We start from the raw sequence: 20,150 nt of genomic DNA, 5'->3' as shown, positions 1-20,150 counted from the left end.
CTACATCAAAGGTATCGACGCGAAGTGTCCATTCTTTATAATCCCTATTCGCTGGAGAAGCAACTAACCCACAGTCACCATGCAGCCTTTAGCAAGGTTGGCTTCCAGACATGGCCGCCCCTGGAAGTAGGCAGCCAGCACCGTCTGCTCGGCTGTGAGGCAGCCGTCCATGTAGCCGCAGCCCAGCTCGCCCACCGAGTGGCCCACGATGCCGTCCACTTGGATGCCCACGGCCTTGATGACGTCCACGAGGCCTATCTGTGAACAAGGGGGCGTCACTGCAGCACATTACAGTCCAGGCACACTTCAGTGCTCTTGTAGAGTGCTTGCGAATGAAATTCTTCCGATGTAAGAACAAGTCTGACTTTTGTGTCTGTGTGTGTGTGATAGGAGAAGGAAAGATGAAAGGAAAAGAGAAAGAGATTGAGAAACAAGAAAGTATGAGAGACAGAGCAATAGCAAGAAAAACAGAAAAGAAATGAGAGAAAGAATCAAGGAAGAGCAAGAAGAAAAAAGGAAGAAAACAGAATTCAAAGAAGAAACAAACAAAGGCTATGCATACTAACCTGGCAGGCTGCGATGCCCACCAAGCAGTTGACGATGCTGCTGAAGGTGCCGGGGTCCTCGGACGTGAGTATGTGCAGCACGTCCACGCCGTGGGGTTGCAGGGCCGCCCGGCACCTGTCGACGGCTGCAGCGAACGTCGGCACCTGCAGCAGGGACCGTCCCATGCAGGGCCACTGCGACCCCAGCCCACTGAACACCAGCCACACGGGGCGCTTGCAGCCGGGCCAGAACTGGACAGAGCAGACAGATTTATGGAAGTACATAGTTTGGCTTCACTTGCTAAATAGCTACACTAAGTTACCAGCTCTTCTTAAACTGTCTCAGATTAATTATGCACGTTTTAAATATCTGCCAAGGAATATCACTGCACTTGGTGTTGCACATGTACCAGGGTCAGAAGGCTAGCCCTCAATGATAATGATGAATGAACAGGTGTGTGAACTATTTTTACTAGGTGTCTGCAGTACATTATTAATCGGTTCAGAAGCTTTTATCATCCAGTCTGCTGTCAAAAAATCTGAAAGTTAGAACTTATAAAACAGTTATATTACCGGTTGTTCTGTATGGTTGTGAAACTTGGACTCTCACTCTGAGAGAGGAACAGAGGTTAAGGGTGTTTGAGAATAAGGTTCTTAGGAAAATATTTGGGGCTAAGTGGGATGAAGTTACAGGAGAATGGAGAAAGTTACACAACACAGAACTGCACGCATTGTATTCTTCACCTGACATAATTAGGAACATTAAATCCAGACGTTTGCGATGGGCAGGGCATGTAGCACGTATGGACGAATCCAGAAATGCATATAGAGTGTTAGTTGGGAGACCGGAGGGAAAAAGACCTTTGGGGAGGCCGAGACGTAGATGGGAGGATAATATTAAAATGTATTTGAGGGAGGTGGGATATGATGATAGGGACTGGATTAATCTTGCACAGGATAGGGACCGCTGGCGGGCTTATGTGAGGGCGGCAATGAACCTCCGGGTTCCTTAAAAGCCAGTAAGTAAATAAGTAAGTAAGTCTGCAGTACATGGTATTCACAGACGATGTCGTCCTACTCCGAAGGAACTTCTAAAACTTGAGTGAGGTGCTGGAACAATTAATGAACGCATGAAGAACTTGGGGCTATGAAGTAGCACCGAGAAGATTTAAAATTACATGGTAGTTATGAGAGAGTAAAGAAATTTATAAAATATTTCAGATGAAGAAAGAAGCCTTGCTTAGTACACTGAGGAAGCTCTGTGGAAGGTAGGCGTTTCTATGGCAACTGTCATTTCATGGAATAGCTTCATATGCGCTATGGTTCTTACTTAACCTGGAATCTTCTATAAATATCTGGGAGCATTGGTGACTGACAACAACGAAGTCAGTGCCAAGAAGAAGGCACGGATTGCGGCTGGCAGCATTACATGAGGAATGATGAAATTATACCGAAATCAGCTTTGAAAATCACGTGAATTAAAAGTGACAATGGTTTTCTCTTTCTCCTGTAAAATCTTGTTAAAAACACAGAGCGGATTTTGGAAGTGCAATGACGATATGCTACACTTGCACGAAGAAAAAATTCACAAACAGGGTCTTCCACTCCAACTGAGATGAAGACGAGGTGACAATGGATTTAATTCAGTAGGTACCTAATTACTGAAATGATGATGATAGTGATTATGTTGACTCGGCCTCGCTTATCACACATGCTTCCTCGTACTGTACCTTGATGCTCCTTTGTTTGGGGCCCCCTTTGGACAGCAGTGTGTAGCCTCGGTAGCAGTGTCCCGGGATGTTGACAGCCTGGAAGTCGTGCAGGAGGGACACATACTCCGCGTCCAGAGGCCTGCTCTCCAACTGCAAGCATTGCCACAGCTGATCTGATTTGTTTGTACAATGAACTCAAGGATTTCTTTATTACTATTACATATAATTATTGTTATTATTTTGTTTTTATTATTATTACTATTATTCATAATCGTTATTATGTAATTGCCATGCTGTTATACAGAAAGCAAAGAAAGCATATGGCAGAAAAAAAAGAAAAAGAGGGGAAAAAAGGAACAAAGAGGAAAAAGAAGAGCGAAAAAAGGAAAGAGATCAAGTAGAAGAGGGTTGAAAAGAAGAAAGTTAAGAGATATAAGAGAATACACAAAATACACAAAGATGCAAATGGGAGGAAGAGAGAAGAAGAAGCAAAGCAGGCAAACAGCAAGAAAAGAAAGAGAGAAGGACAGAAGAAAATAACAGAAGGGAACATTAAAGAATGGAAGAAATTCCAAGGAAAGAAATGAGCAAAGACAGAAACGAGAATGAAAGCAAAAAGAAGAAAGGGAGATAGAAAAAGAAATAAGATAAAAAGAAACATGAAGAGGAAAGAATAACTGAATACTGAAAAGAATGAAAGGATAAAACGAAATAAGAAAGAAAGCAAACCAGATTTCATATTTTATTTTTTCATTTCATTTATTGTATTCCACAGATCTTACATTACCATTGAAGCTTTAAGATGTGGAACAAGGAAAAATTTTACAAAACTATATTTTTTTGGCGAGACGAAGTGAGGTAAAATAAATACATTAAGAAAAGATGACGAAGGGACAGATAAATAATTAAGAAAAAAATACTGGTTACTGACGTCGTTGAGGATGACGTCAACGGCTTCTTTCGTACGTCCAGACGCCACCACTAGGCGGGGGATGTGGTCTGAGGGGGCGCCTGCATTCACTTTGGTCTTGTGGTTCCAGTCCAGCAGGGTGTGAGCGTTGGCACCGCCGAAGCCGAACGAGTTGATGCCGACAAGCCCGCCTCTCAGAGGACACTTCTCAGTTACCACCTGCAGACAGAGACCACCAGGCCATCAGGTGCAGCAACAAGAGTGATGATGATCATCATCATCATCATCATTGGACAAAAAAAATTATGCATAGTTATGAAAACTGGACTCTCCTCATACTTTGTTTAATGTGAAAGTAAAATCAAAGAGTGGACATTCCTGAAGAAGCAGTGTCACCTCTGACCTTGAGTCGTCCTTCTTTCAGAGCCTCCACCCCTTCCCGGGGATTATTGTAGTGCAGGTTGGGGGGGATAAAGCCAGTCACCATGGCGATGACCACTTTGGCGATAGAGCACATCCCCGATGCTGGCTCGGTGTGGCCAATGTTGGACTTGACAGAGCCGATGAGCAGAGGTTTGTCTCGACCAGTGCAGTACACCTCATCCAGCGTGACCAGCTCCTCAGTGTCGCCAACCTAGGCAAATATTTCACAGCTCTGCAATTCCTAGTCTTACTATTCTTTACTTCTAAGGAAGTCTCATGTCTCACAAGCTTTTTTATTTTTTATTTAATCATTCGCCCTGAGGCATTAAACGCAAAATATATATATATATTATTCCGCAAAATAAAGTCCATTATTTTCAATGACTTTCATCCATCTGTCACAATCCAAATTAGCCGACAATATCAATCCTTGAATTTCGATGTGGAAACTCAATGGCATTAAAAGTAGAGCTATTATCTCTCTGTTTAATCTTGATTGCACTCCCTTATTTGTCACAAATTGATGTTAATTTAATCACACCATGATTCTTTAGTAGCCTTTAATACAGCAATCTTATCATATAAATACAGTATGGTATTTAAGACAATTAAGTTCTTTAATCTTGCACATCAAACAGTGTGCCAACAACAAACATTCGTTTTTACTAGTATGAAGATTGCTGACATTGGTACATACAGTACACTATGAGTTTATTTTCCATTTGCCAATATCTGACGGTCATTTTCAAGAATAAATTCAAACTGAATACTAGCACAGTCTACTATATACAGTCACGAAGCTTAAGTTTTGAGGGTGCTAGAAACAATAGACTGTGACGGTTCTATTTTTCATTGCCTGTAATGAGGCAATATTAGCGATCCAAGTGGTGAGCAACTATCTAATGTTTGCATATTTACTACGTATTGAGCTTCGCGACTGTATATACTAGACTGTGATACTAGGAAAACACAGTAGCTATAACACGAAATTCTGAAGTATGGTAGATCAGAAAATAAGAGAAGTGGAAGTCCATGTGCACCTTAAATTTATATGTTTAATTAATTTAGAATATTTAGGATAAGAGAAAAGACAATAAATTGCTTGTTCTAACCTTCTTCTTAAAAATGAAATGCTGAAGACAAGAAATAACAGGTAAATTTGACCAGAAGTTCGTTCACTCATGTGATCAATAAAATATGTGATTCTTTTCCATGTAATTCTCTAATTATCTGCAGGATCCAAAAGTGGTGTAGCTTACAATAATTTCTGAAAAAGTCTAGTTCTATATCCAGACTATGCTTGATAAGGCACAAAGCCTGGAGTTCACAATAATATCACTACCTTGGTGGCAGTGCCGTGGGCCTCCATAAAGCTGACTGTCGTGGGATTAATGCCGCACTCCTGGTAGAATTCGTCCTGCAAGACTCGCTGTAACTCCTTGCTGGGGAAAGTGATGCCGCGCTCCTTGTAGCCATCACAGTTGGTCTTGGCGTGCACCACACGTGCATACACACGCTTGGCGTCACGTGCCTTCTGCAGGTACATCACGGCGACCGCCTCACTTCGCACGTAGCCATTGGCTGGACACACAGACACACAAGAGTGCAGGCCTTCCTGCTTCAGAGGATAAAGTCTGCCAGTATATGGTGAGATACAGGATGGATCAGGTAACAGTTCCTGTTAACATTCTCTTCTTTCATTTTTATGCACAAATGCATTTTTTTTTTCAATTAAAGAGGCTTCTTCCATCACTGTTTACCCCTTTCCTTTACCCTGCTATCCCCAGTATTGTCGAGCTGACAAGGTGTAGTGACTTGATTCTATAGAGCAGACCTCTAATTTTCGACAAAAGCTTCTAAAGATATAAAATCCGTTTTCCCAGCTACCTTCTAACTATTCACTACGAAATTCAATATTGTATGAGCTCTCGCATTATTTCATAGAATTAAAATCCTTAAATGTTTCCTTGAGGCATTTCTACCCTATTCCTCACTTCACTCTTACTTACGATGAAAGAGTAATGGAACAGAGAAAAATTCTCTCCGGCACCGGGATTTAAACCCAGGTTTTCAGCTCTACGTGCTGATGCTTTATCCACTAAGCCACACCGGATACCCATCCCGGTGTCTGACAGATTCGTCTCAGTTTAAGTTCCAACTCTTGGGTTCCCTCTAGTGGCTCTTTCATCATATGATGATGCAGAATATCTGCATGGAAATATCATATGTACTTTGGTACATTAAAATAATATATATGATATCCGTAAATCACTTCGTGATTTAAGACGGCGCTTATTCCGTCGGATCCCGGCCAACTAGTCACTCATAACGAGTGCACCTCCGCACATGTGTAGACTTCAGTCCTACGTTCATAGACATCTATGACATAGTGCAGAGGGCGGCCACTAGAGGGAACCCAAGAGTTGGAACTTAAACTGAGACGATTCTGTCCGACACCGGGATGGATATCCGGTGTGGCTTAGTAGATAAAGCATCAGCACATAGAGCTGAAAACCCGGATTCAAATTCCGGTGTTGGAGAGAATTTTTCTCTGTTCCATTACTCTTTCATCATATGATGACGCAGAATATCTGCATGGAAATATCATATGTACTTCGGTACATTAAAATAATACAGGGTAAACTGGGGTCTGTTGGACAGTCGGGCATGTTGGACACTCTGTACTTTAACGTGTTACCTCGCCACTTGTGGGCACAACATTCTACTAGAAGTCAATGACGGAAGTGGCCCCACTCGTGGCTACTTCCGTCATTGACTTCTAGCAGAATGTTGTGCCCACAAGTGGCGAGCTAACACGTTAAAGTACAGAGTGTCCAACATGCCCGACTGTCCAACTGACCCTAGTTTACCCTATATCACTCTTACTTGTTACCAATCCAATTACAGTCAAATATACTAAATTCTTAGGTACCTGAATCGACTCTGCTGTATCCTGGAACTCACATGCTAGGAAAATTATAGAAAAGTGGCCAGTTCCTTTTCCCCTCCATTGCATGCATCGCCAATTAGCTATACATTACACTAATCAGACTTCAGATGTACACAAACAATTGTTCTTCCTCTGACATATCGTCAAGTGAGATGTACAGTCTTAGAAAAAAGTTTTGTCGCACAGATACTAGAAAGGCGGCACTGCGCATGATCAGACATACAACGAAACAAAACTAATTTTATTACCTCAACTAGTCGTTCTCTTTGAACCAGGTCGCTTGTCCTCTGATCATGCGCACTGCCTTCTTTCTGGGACTTACAAAGTATCTGTGCAACAAAACTTTTTTCTAAGACTGTACTGCCTGACAGTAGATATACATATGAGTCAGAACCTCAATCAGAGGTAACCGTACTATTGAGGGATATATTTTGATAATATATCATTTTGTTCAAAGTTGCAACCTAAAAGAAAGATGGTTTTAAAGGCCCCATCAACTTAAAAACAAAGTGATATTCAAAGTAAAGGTTCTGTTTAGAGAAATACATAACAGTGAAAACCGCACGTTTCTACAACACTCCGTTCTCTCAAAACTGCGTGTATAATGATACACCAGCTGTAGTCGTGACGTCACAATTCCAGGTAGTTCACTGCGATTCTTCCATAGAGCTTTACTCAGTAGCATTTTGTACGGTGAAGTAACTAATGTCTTATTATTTTATATACAAGTTTGTGTGCTATTCTATCGGAAATGCCTCTCTGTTGTGTTTTTGGGTGTTCTAATACTACAAACATTGATCTTGGAATAAGTATTCATGTATTTCCTAATCACCAATGACCACCAATGAGATTCAAAGCGTGGGTGAATCGAATAAATCGGCATAATTTCAAAACCCACCCGGAATTCCATCGTTTGTTCTGAACTCTTCATTCCAGAAGATTTTGAAATTATATCCCAGCTTAGATTTTAACTTTGCATATGAAAACAAGTAGACTGCTTTAAAAAAAAGTGCAATCCCTTCTTTAAAATTAAAACCGGGTGAAATTAATGGATGTCATCAAAATCAGAGAAAGGAAGTAGATGATAAAACAAGCAAGTGCATGCAGCGAACTTTGTGAGACAATGTACGAAGAAGCAGGGACCAGTGATATCCAAGAACAAACAAGTGATGATGCCAATTTAAACACACATACAAATTGCAATGAATGAGGTGTGCACTGTGAGCTGGGAAGTGAAATTTTCTGACGTATTTCAAACTGTGAAACTTCTGAAAGTGAGGAGGTAAATGATATGGATGTGTCCTTTTGTGAAACAACTAGTACCAGTAGTGACGAGTGCACTGACACCATAGGAGAAGCGGGCGGTTTTATCGAAATATAACAATTTGTTGTCGTTATTGTTTTCTAATCCCAGGCGTTTGACAATAAAGTCATTTGACCTGTTGCACTCCAATATTTTTCAAAGATATCGTCATGGTCTGCCACTGAAGCACAGATTTTGAAGTCTTCCGAATCCATTTAAAAATAAACAAGAGTGCAATATTTTTTATTGTGTGGGAATGTTTACTATCTCTGTTCGCCTTTTGTCCTATATCCAATAAAAATTTCGATGTGTATATTGATACAAATTTATCTGTTAAAGCTTCGAATTTGTTTTAAAAAAATTCAGGTTGTAATAGGTTTTAGAAATTGATTACTTTTTCCTGATCGAGTTATTGAAACAATTATAAATGGTCAACATATTATTGGAGGTAAAGTTATTAAAACCTTATGAAAGGAAGGAACAATTGATAAAATAAAAAAAAAAAATGTAAAAATTGAGATATCTTTTTTAATGTTCAGTGTGTTGGTTGCAAAATATAATAAATTGTGATGAATTTTTTTAAATTAAAAACAATTTCTAATTAATCAAAATACGAAATTTCCCTTCTATCAGCAGTTTGAAAGTTCCTGTATTCATTATCAGGGTCGGGGTATTCGCGATGAATTTCTTTTATTACACTTGAAGGTATGACTTTTCTGTTTCCTCTTCCGAGGAGATTCAAAGAATTAATCCATTAAACAAACTGTCTGTAAGCTACATAGCGATGTTCCTGTTATTTACCTTCTGGAACCTCTTCCCTTTCAAAATTAGACTCCGTCCTCACCATCATAAAATACCTAGCAATATTCAAGTGTCTTCGTTTAGTGTAACTTTGTGAAATGCATTACGAAATGTAATATACTCAGCACTTCCCTTTACATCTCTTATCACTGCACTTTCACAGGAACAGAAACTCTCTTGATGAGTGGCTGAAGAAACATTCACCACAGAAACACGTCTGTGATTCCTAGCCAGTCTCTATTCTCACTGCTTTCTTCCATATTCTTACAATTTCATCTTTCCTGAGCTCAAATTGATATGGCCTGATTCCAGCCATGATTTGTGAAAATAACTATTCCACATAAGTCACGACATTGGACGCCAGAAACTTACACTAATAATAGGAAGAGATTGACGTGGAAAGAAGCTTACAATTACCATATAAACAAGGGCAGCTCTACAATAAGAACTGCAGAGCTGCAGAACCGCCATTTAAATGGACCTGAAAAAATTAAAAATGTAAAACGTGCTTTTATGTAATCTAGTTCATTGTTTTATTTATTTTTCCAATTCATTCTCCTTCGATTCGAGATTTTACTGTCTGTAGCAGCCTTGAACTGCTCGAGAATTTTAGCTGTAGTGTACTTTTCGGATCTGTGATCGGCAGTTCCTGGAGCTCAACGCAGGGTAGTCGGCAGCAGAAAACTGGTTTTCTTCACCGTCCCATAAGACTGCATTAGAGCTGCAACCGAAGCAGCTCTCTCCGAAAATACAAAAGAACCGCCAACACCCTCATCTCTTTATGACCTGCGTTAGAACACACAGGCTTCTGGACTACTGCATATCATTACAGTTCCAGTGTGTTATAGTACTGTGTGTGGTGTGATGTGATTAGTCAGTGTGTCTAAGGAAGTATTTTATATTAAATATGAATGAAATGAAAACCTAATCGACCAACCCTTTTCGAAGTTAAAAGAGAAATTGCATGTTAACTTAAGAAATTAGGACGTCCTACACAAAATTTAAATATTGAAATTTCCGGAAAAAGTCGAGGAAATCATGTAGCCTACTAGTCATTTTTATACCGAAATGTGTAATGGAAACGATTGGTTTTTTGCTGCGCTCATGAAAACGCTTTCTGTATTCTGTTTAGAGGAGAAAATACATGGACAAACACCGGAGTGAAGGATTTAGCTAATTTGACTTAAAAAACTATAAAAGCATGCGGGGCACATCTCCACTACGTGACTAGTTGTACCAGGTGGGAGAGGTGTAGTGCACGGATGGTTGGAGTACAATTTCGGGTGCACAGTCAACTTCGAGAAGGGGCTGTAATTACACGCGTCATCCGATTTAGATGCAATAAACAGCATGCGTTTGCTAAATACACTATTTTTCATGCAGAACTGCCAACCTCTGTAACCACGGGCTGCTACTGGTATAAACCCAGTTGCTGCTACTCATGGCCGTGGCATACTCGCCACAGTGGAGTTGTGACGTCATTTCTGTATCTCCGGGAATTTTTAACTGTGGATTGTCGCCATTCTATTAATCGTACTACGCTCAGGTTTTCACAGAAACTAATCTCTACACCTACTCTGTTAGAATCATTTTCTAACTAAAAGTACATTTTTTTTAAGTTGACAGGGCCTTTAAGTATGTGATTAGGTCTTATTTTCGGAATACATTGTCATTATAACATCAGTTGAAATGATTTGATTATTCACGTTTCAATAACCGTCATTAGCTTTATGAACCCAATTAACTAAGATAATCAAAGTTCTGTTCGCAGATGATGGATTACGTGATGGTGGGCAACTCACCGTCCCTGTCAAAGGAGCGGCACATGCCCTGGTGACTCAGCACGCCCAGGCGTCAAAACTGGATGGTGACATGTGGGTGTAGGCATATATTGCTTCCAGCTACGATGGCAGCTTCACAGTGTCCATCTCGAATGGCCCTGTACGCATGCTCCATAGCATACGAGCTGGATGAGCAGGCTGTGTCCACCATGTAGCTGGGACCTGCAATGACAACGTGGCATTTATCACAGTTAATACTCAACAACTGCATGTCAAAGTATATCAATCTGCAGTACAAGAATAGGCCTGCTTTTACCAAGAATTTCAAGCCACTGAGATATTCTGTTAGCCATGATGCCCCGAGAGCAGCCACGGAATCCCAGGCCTCCTTCCTGCAGCTTCTCGTAGAACCAAGTCTTCTCGGACTCGCTAAAACATGTGCCCAAGTACATTCCGATTCGTTTTCCTCTCACGTTAGCTGGGCTCACACCTGAAAATACATACGAAATGCTATATACATTATTCAAGAAACACGGGTGCTAGAAAAAAGGCGAGTGGGGATAAAAAGAGAAACCAAGGTCAGGAAGTGATGGAGAAGAAAGCAGTGAAAAGATTAAGGGTGCGAGTGTAAGTGGAAATCTAGGATGTGAAAGTGAAAGCGTGGGGGGGAAAATAAAAGAGGAATAGAAGAAGAAATAAATAGAAAGACAGAGATAGAAATAAAGCAGAGACGAACAGTAAAGAAAGGTCAGAACCTGCGACAGCTGAGGATATAGCAAAGGTATTAGATATGATTAAAAAATGTGGGGATGTGATCAGAAAGTGCTAGTAAAGGAAATTGTAAATGATAGAGAAGTATAGGGGAGAGAGAAAATGAATAAGCTGATGTGTAGAGATAAATATAAGTATTTATAGGAAGTGAGAATAGTGAGAAAGGATTAGGTGTGAGTAGAATAGTGAGAAAGTGAAAGTGAGCGCAAATAGGAATGAGTGAAAATAGTGAAAAAGGGTTAAGAGAAGTGAACAAGTGACAGCATAAAATTAGTACTAACATTTGAACGTTGGAACAGTAAATGAATATAAGAGAAAGATAGGAGAAAAGGTCAAAGAACAAATAGGGCAAATAATTCAATATGACAATTTATAGAGAATAAGTAAAATTGAAATTTTAGTGAATAGTAGTTAGAGGAAAAAGGGGATTTGAAAGGTGTATATAATTTTAGATATATTAGGATTAATTATCAAATAGAGAATAGCAAATGAAATGTAGGAGAAATACTGAAGGGGAGATTGACCAAGTAATATAAAAGGTACATAGTGTAATTGGGAGAATTTGTGTAGATGCGTACTGCAAATAATGTGTTATTGTAATAATATGCTAATGGTGGCACCGGATACAGAACTGTAAGGTACACCCTTACATGTAAAGAAGTGCTGTGACCAAATATATATCATATCATATCATATCATATATCATATCATATCATATATCATATCATATTATATCATATCATATCATATATCATATCATATATCATATCATATCATATATCATATCATATCATATCATATATCATATCATATCATATATCATATCATATCATATCATATATCATATCATATATCATATCATATCATATCATATCATATCATATATCATATCATATCATATATCATATATCATATCATATCATATATCATATCATATCATATATCATATCATATCATATCATATCATGTCATATCATATCATATATCATATCATATCATATCATGTCATATCATATCATATCATATATCATATCATATCATGTCATATATCATATATCATATATCATATCATGTCATGTCATGTCATGTCATGTCATGTCATGTCATGTCATGTCATATCATATCATATATACATTACTTGCAATTGGGCTCAACATAATGGGCCCACCAGATCACCCCCGACTTGTCCTTATAATGGAATCTGTATGTAGCTTAAAACGCTGTACCAGGACACAGTGGAATACAGAAGAGACTACTTCTGAAAGCAGTACAGTTTATGAGCGCAGGAAGTCAGCTGCTTTTGCTTTGCAATAACAGATTAACTTTATGTAGGTGGCATTTATAAGGGAGAAAATTATGATTTAATCTATCATGAAATTAAATATTAATAGCGAATCTAACAAAATTCAGATGTTTGATATGGCAGGGCATGTAGCACGTATGGGCGAATCCAGAAATGCATATAGAGTGTTAGTTGGGAGGCTGGAGGGAAAAAGACCTTTCGGGAGGCCGAGACGTAGCTGGAAGGATAATATTAAAATGGATTTGGGAAAGGTGGGATACGATGATAGAGACTGGATTAATATTGCACAGGAATTAGGTTTTGAGATTTGGTACTTGGAATGTTACATGGAGAAGTTCAAATATCTTGGAGCAACAGTAACAACGCTGTATCAACATCTAGGTTATTTAGCGTCTGAATGAGATGAAGGTAATAATGCCGGTGAAATGAGTCCGAGGTCCAGCACCGAAAGTTATCCAGCATTTGCTCTTATTGGGTTGAGGGAAACCCCGGAAAAAACCTCAACCAGGTAACTTCCCCCAACTGGGATTCGAACCCGGGCCACCTGGTTTCGCGGCCAGACGTGCTGGCCCATTACTCCACAGGTGTGGACTATTGTCAATATCACCACTGCAAATCTCCCAAGTAAAGAAAATCTATTTCATATAACTACTACTACCACTACTACTACTACTACTATTAATAATAATAATAATAATAATAATAATAATAATAATAATAATAATAATAATAGGGGCTATAATAATAATAATAATAATAATAATAATAATAATAATAATAATAATAATAATAATAGGGGCTCTAATAATAATAATAATAATAATAATAATAATAATAATAATAATAATAATAATAATAATAATAATAATAACCAACAAAAGTGACACTCCAACAGATGTCCTAAAATTGTTAACATTGGGAACTATTTATAGTACAATCCCTAATAAAGAAGAGCGTCATAACTTCACTGATGGATCCTTACTGTGCAACCAAAATGGAGTAGGTGCTAGTGCTACATGTCCACTTTTCTCGCTTTCTCCTTAGGTTATGGAGCTACAAATTTTGATGGTGAACCTGAAGGCATCTACTTGACACTTCAAAATCTATTGTACTGGATCTCTTATTTTCAACTAGCTAGTTCAGTGACTGTAAAGCAGCTATTACTGCTATCATAACCACTCTGTTACCTAAAACCAAAAAAATAACTGACTGTTGAAAATTTACACACCATCTGATAAAGCTTATCAAAGGAATAGTTTTTCAGTGGGATTATCTGGTAATGAAGCTAAGAAGGGAAGTAAAATCTTACAAAACCCCCACGTCAACTTTATCATTTTCAACAGTTAAAAGATTAATCAAGTCAAAATATCAAGATATAGTATAATACCATTTCCACGATATTTTAAATAATGAAAGATGGGAACGTCTCTTTGAGCCTTTCCAGCCAGCATTTGCGACCAGAAATCAAAATTTTTCTTTCGAACTTCACTAAAATACTACCTAGAAAAAAAATTACTGCTTTCTATAAGCTGGACGAGTACTTCAGGAAAGATGTAACTTTCCCCAACCAGGAATCGAACCCGGGCCACCTGATTTTGCGGCCACAGGTGTCAACTTATTATTTACTTTGTAATAAATTAGCTATAAACATGTTTATTTTCACTTCGTATTTACAGGATTTAAAGTTCACTGAGTTTACGCTAATTGGCACATACTTAATAGATAATGGTGTGTTTTGTTACGTAATATCTTCAAGGTACGTTTCTTCATTTTTTTTCATAGATTTTTGTATTTACATCTTCAGATTTTATTATAACATGTCAATAGTTTCCTATGTTTACATTTTTATTTTTTTGCATAATTTACATTCTTGGTTTGTTTTCTGTACGTAGTTATATTTATTTAAAAATATATTTTAAAAAAGTTTATAACAAATAATTTCGGATAACAGTATTGTTATGGTGACTGGGCAGTCTTAAACTAAAACTGGCTTCTTGGGCATCTGAAATATTTATAGAAAAGCACGATACATAATCACATAAGATAATATTAAAATGTATCCTAGACCTTTCACGTTACTGGCACAGTCTAGTATATACAGTCGCGAAGCTCAATATGTAGTAAATATGCAAACATTAGATAGTTGCTCACCACTAGGATCGCTAATATCGCCTCATTACAGGCAATGCAAAATAGTACCGTCACAGTCTATTGTTTCTAGCACCCTCAAAACTCAAGCTTCGTGACTGTATATAGCAGACTGTGGTTACTGGTGAAACACCATAAAGTCGCGAAACAGTCAATTTCCTAGGCACAAATTTGTTAATTGATTGGAACTTAAGAATACAGCTAGGAACTTACGTCTTTATTGCATTATTGATTTTATTATTTTCGATGCAAGGAATACCTTTATTTATTTATTTACCTTTGTAATATCATTAAAAAAAACATGTTTTCGTAATCATTTTAAATGGCTGTCTTTGTATCTAAGTAGCATACTTACGCCGTATCCTGAAGTATAGCCAATTGATTGCAATAAAACACTATTTTCGAATCCGTAATAATTTACATCACTACTCTGAATCTTTATCTTACCTTTGTGCATAAAGTAATATTAAAAAAATACACGTTAAGTACAACGAAAGCAATGAGCAAGCACAATTACATCAATATCACTTTAGAAACCCCCGCCACCACTCAGCGTTGCCGAACCTACCCATGCCCCAGCTTCTCTGAATCAATGGCTTGCAATAAAATGGTGTTCACACTAATTTAATCATTAATACTAATTACTTGGTTAAAATTGGACATTCAAAGGGAAAGAAGCGGAAAAATTAAACAGAGTACAAAACACAACGCAGAGAAGGAAAACTAAAGAAAAATTAAAAAACGGAAAATAATCATTATCGAGAACATTTGTATCAAAGGGTCTGGACCACATCAAAACATTGTTGCATAGGTTATTCAGAGGTGGCCATGGTTACTATCTATTCTCATAGATGAGATGCGGTACTTCGTATTATGTTTTTATATCCCGCAACATTTGAATGGAGTTCAATTTTTGGGAATTAAAAGTGAAGTACGTATTATTATTTTTTATGGTTACAGTTTGTGTACTGGTAAGTATACCTTGGTTTTAACTACGAATATATTGTGAATGGAGAATAATTCATGCTGGTACAAGATTTTATTAAATAATAGTGATAGATTATGAAATTTGGACGTGTAGGCTTAAAAAAAAAAAAAAATATATATATATATATATATATATATATATATATATATATATATATATACCAGTATTTATGTAAATATATAATTGCTAATTACATAATACATTTATTAATAATACATTAAGCCAAGTGTGAAGTAAGCAAGGGTGGCTCATGATTAATATTGTAGGTATGATACTATAGAACTACAAAATCAGAGTTCAAGCGCATGTTAGTAACATGGCTACACTATTTTTAACACATGTTCAATTTTCCAACTCGATATTGTATAATTCACAATGTAGTCTTAAACACACAAAAAAAAAAAAAAAAATACCAATCTCCTGTAGCGTGTATTTATCAAAGTTCTTCGGACAGTGCTTGGTTCACACGAGATAAAATCTGACGTATTTATAACCATTAAGACAGTATTTTTTTTATAGATTTCAAACTAAAAATTTTAATACAATTTTGCTCGTTTTTGTTCCTCTTCGAGATAAAAATTGTTGTATATGAAATATTTAATAGCTTTTTGGGAAAGCAATTAATTTAAATCCCAATATGCTCAGTCAATTTAAGAGAGCAATGTATTATAAATTATTGGTATTTTTCCAGAAAAGCTAGGCCTACACTAAAGAACGCACAATTTTCTTTTTCTTCATTGGCGTCTATGAGATGAAGGCCCATAGCTATATTTTATTATCAACACATGATAGCCTACCGGTATATAATATGTGTCAGAATGCAGTGAAACAATTTTCATCTTTGGTGTAGCTATTCTGAACAATTATCAAATAATTTATAACATTTTGTCTAAAAACAAACAGAAAACAAATCAACCCCCCCTCACAAAAAAAAAAAACAGAGCGGAGTCTTGAACTCACAGCCTCTCGTTTACGACGCAGCTATGTTACATCTAGACCATGGGTTGAAGATAACACTGCCATTTGAAACATTGACAACAAATTAGTGGAACTCTGCCACTGCATAAGGAATTCGTTCACGTGTAACCCTAAGCTCTCATGATATCAATCTTCATTCTCCGAAGGGGATTTATTGTGCTCGTTAAGTATGTCACAGATGTTGAGCATTTACTTCAAACGACAGATGAGATTTTAAATGAAATCTAAATAAGTTTTTTTAAGTCTTCAGATCCTTAAACTTACTGCACCCTATTAGTTAGCAGTGACATTACATGGCCAGCAAAATAATTTCCCCTTCCCAGTGTTTCCACAAAATCATTTATGATTATTATACCATGAACAGTGATATGATCTATTTCAGTACCTCTATCCTTTTGTAGCAACAATAATTTTGGTCCAAGTTGTTCAGATCTTGAAATTCACGACTACCACACACCTTCTCCTTGAAATGAGAATCTGCAGCAAACTAGAAACTATACGTATCTGCACTATTTGTTTCACCAGGAATATCCATCTACAAAAACACGACAAATTTAACACAATCTTATCTCTTCACCACATTCAAACTGATGATGAAACCATTATTATAATAAATACCGTGGGAAGCAACTTCACGAATGCACAGCCCCTGTAACTGACAACTGTGTACCCCATGCTTTTAGTCTAGTGACCTTCAATGGTAACCATGGCAACCATGACGTCACCTGGCGGCCATGCCTTATCTGGCCTCAATCAGAGGCGTGCACTCTCGAATTTTACACATGAAAATATTACTTTAGGTAGGCTGTATGATGATATTATATATCCGGGAGAAACCCAAACATATGACAGTACGAAATTTTGTCGTAAACGCCTGATAGATAGATTACTTCAAATGGTTCAGAGCAAAATTGTAATGCTACATTTAGACCTGGCCTCCACTTCCTCTCCCCCCCCCCCAAAAAAACCGCCCTTGAAGGTAAGAAATTCAAGGCGATTAATGTAGGCTAGTGCTTTTTTTTTTTATCTTTTTGCACCATGTCAAAATTGCAGACAACCAACATTTTGGAGATAGGGACATGTCCGCTAAAAAAATCCATTATCAAAAGCTAGTTACCACTATTCAGCATAATTTCTCGGCTCTCGTGAAAAACTATTCATGACCGGTAAGAAACAATAACTCTTCTCTTTCCACAATTCAGGATATTTTCATGGCCTTAGAAAGGGTCGACATAATTTTGAATGCAGTATCAGTGGCAGCTGGTCGTTGAAAAATTGATTGGTTTACTTTCGTAAATCACTACTTAATTGAAGACCTCCCCGGAAAAAGGATGTAACATGAAATCATTGAATACAATAAAATCCCTCGTATCCGGCAATACCAAAACAACGGCACTTTTGGCTAAGGCAAAAAAAAGTCATTCATGCGAAAGGGAAGAATCGGACAAAGATATGAGTGTTTTTCGTGGTTCGCACATGCTGTATATTGTGTTTACTCTTTAAATTGTTTACGCCTGAAAACAGACAAAACGCCGTTATGTTCCTGGGAGTAGCTCAGGTAAGTTGCCAAAGACGTTATCTTGGGTCTTACAAACAATGCAAAGAGCAACGAACACAGAGACACAGATCACACAAAGACGATGTCTAAATTTACCACTTGAACTCGCCCGTTTCGAGGGGATGTTGGATGAGTCTAAATATGAAAGTGTGAAATTCTCTGTTCCTATAGCGCGTAAAAGTTTCATTCGTGTGATTCATGGCTACCACCGCTAAACGTAAGAGGAACGTCCTCACACTGAAGCAAAAGCTTGAACTTGAATTACTCGAAAAAATATACAGAGGATTAGTAGATCCAGGGTAAATTTCAAAACACGTATTCTATCCTTCCCCTCTACCCCCACCACAACAGCCATGCGACTGTAGACTCCTCCATCTATCGCGTTCTCACGCTACATCTCGCTCCACACGAGACACGCGCCATCTCGGAACATCGCGTCGAGATTTGAACATCATGGCGGGGTGATGGACCTGTAAGCCCAGATGATGATCCGACGTGTAGCACATTATGAACAAAGAAGCGGGGTGTCGGGGCTACAAGATCCAAATTAATGGACGAATACAATAAAGAAACAAGGCAGTCAACTTCAGTGATTCATAAGTAACACTGAATCTACGAAAGTTGCGGAAAATCGGAAAATTACATCCACTGCGAAGAATTTGATCGTGTTCTATATGAATGGTTCGCAATTAAAAGATCTGAGGAAATGTGCATTTCTGGGCCGATGCTACAAGAAAAAGTCAAGGAACTGCACCAGAAAATGAAACTGCAAGGTGAGTGTGGATTTTTCGTTGGGTGGCTTAGCAGATTCAAAGAGAGACATGGAATCTGAAAACTAGACTTGGCCGGTGAACAACGGAGTGCTGACGAAGTGTCCGCGGATCAGTTTATTAATCAGTTCCAGAAAATTGTGTCTGAGAGTAATGTTAGTGTGGAACAAATACACGACAGGTTTGAATCTCAAGTGACACCAATAAGGCAACTACGCCAGGAGATACGGTAATGTGATAGGGTGTCACATCAGTGACTAGAAACATATTTTACTAATCAGACTTCAGATGCATACAAACAATTGTTCTTCCTCTGACACATATTGTCAAGTGAGATGTACTGTCTGATAGCAGATGCACATATCAGGCACAACCTCAATCAGAGGTATGCTAAATGTCTGGATTAAAACTTCTATTAGTCTTCATAAAATTTAAAGGAATGGAGTTAGGTGAATATTCAACCAACGAACATCACACAACCATAAAGACTCAGAACTTGAAAGTAAGACGGAAGGAGGATGACATGTGCTATGTATCATTTCAGGTTAAACCTGCATACCAACTGGGGAAGTGTCAAGTAGTAGTAGTAGTAGTAGTAGTAGTAGTAGTAGTAGTAGTAATAGTAGTAGTAGTAGTAGTAATTTATTCACCATAAAGATCTTTACAAATCATGGCTTCGTCAATCTTATTTCTAAGTCTTAATCTAGTTTCTGATTATACCATGGACATATTTATGAATTTGCAGCTTTGTTATTGCAGGACATCTGCTGACATGATACAAGAGACCTTTAAGGGATCTAAGCAGTTCAGTACGCCTACATGAAGCTGGACAATACTTCACATGGTACTGGTATGTAACATCACTGTTCTGAAATAATTCAGAATTATTTTTGGCACTTAGCACCTTTGTTACTTCAAGGCCTCAATTTTCGTATCTTGTTAACTTTATTCGTATGTGCTTATGTATACATTTTGCTGGTTGAATGGCAGGGAAGGCCGTATGGCCTTAACTCCAACAGCTAAAGTGAAATATAATATATTATTATTATTATTATTATTATTATTATTATTATTATTATTATTATTATTATGTCTTAGGAACTGGTCCAGGAAGCATAACACAATGGGAATTTCAATGAACCAACAATATTTTTTACATCAACTACTGGTACTGGTATTTTTTGCAGATGACTCACACCAATTTTCAGT

The 20,150-nt window shown here is 37.8% G+C and overlaps 1 pseudogene; it reads right to left on the bottom strand.

Annotated features, from left to right (window-relative positions):
• LOC138705730 (fatty acid synthase-like) overlaps positions 1–15,219 on the bottom strand; it is a 62,382-nt pseudogene extending 47,163 nt beyond the window's left edge.
• Between the last annotated feature and the right edge of the window lie 4,931 nt (positions 15,220–20,150).

This window comes from Periplaneta americana, chromosome 9 (genome assembly GCF_040183065.1).
Source record: "Periplaneta americana isolate PAMFEO1 chromosome 9, P.americana_PAMFEO1_priV1, whole genome shotgun sequence".
NCBI classification, from domain to species: Eukaryota; Metazoa; Arthropoda; class Insecta; order Blattodea; family Blattidae; genus Periplaneta; species Periplaneta americana.
Note: the sequence above shows the minus strand (reverse complement) of the source record. Positions and strands in the feature narration are given on the sequence as shown.